At 30.7% G+C, this 280-nt stretch overlaps 1 protein-coding gene across 1 annotated transcript in view; it reads left to right on the forward strand.

Annotated features, from left to right (window-relative positions):
• Positions 1 to 280, forward strand: part of LOC119581788 (tumor protein p53-inducible protein 11-like) — a gene marked incomplete at its 5' end in the record, with an annotated part of 31,812 nt that overhangs the window by 22,453 nt on the left and 9,079 nt on the right.

Raw genomic sequence — 280 nt, forward strand, 5'->3', positions numbered from 1 at the left:
CATACATATTTTACATTCTTCCCTGAATACACTGGGTACAAGCCAAATGGTAAAAGCAATCACGTTATTACAATATTCTCTGCCCGAGTTGATGGTGATTTTGAAGAAAGTTGTCTTTTCTGTATTTTACAAGATAAAAACCCACAGAAAAACGGATATAACAAAATATTTTACATTCCATTAGGTCTTTCATTTTGGAAGCAGTAGGTGTTATGAATATCTTTGAAAAGTAAATAAAGTATATTATCTCTTCAGAGATGATAACACTACATGATAATCT

The sequence above is a fragment of the Penaeus monodon genome, chromosome 15 (assembly GCF_015228065.2).
Source record: "Penaeus monodon isolate SGIC_2016 chromosome 15, NSTDA_Pmon_1, whole genome shotgun sequence".
Classification (NCBI taxonomy): domain Eukaryota; kingdom Metazoa; phylum Arthropoda; class Malacostraca; order Decapoda; family Penaeidae; genus Penaeus; species Penaeus monodon.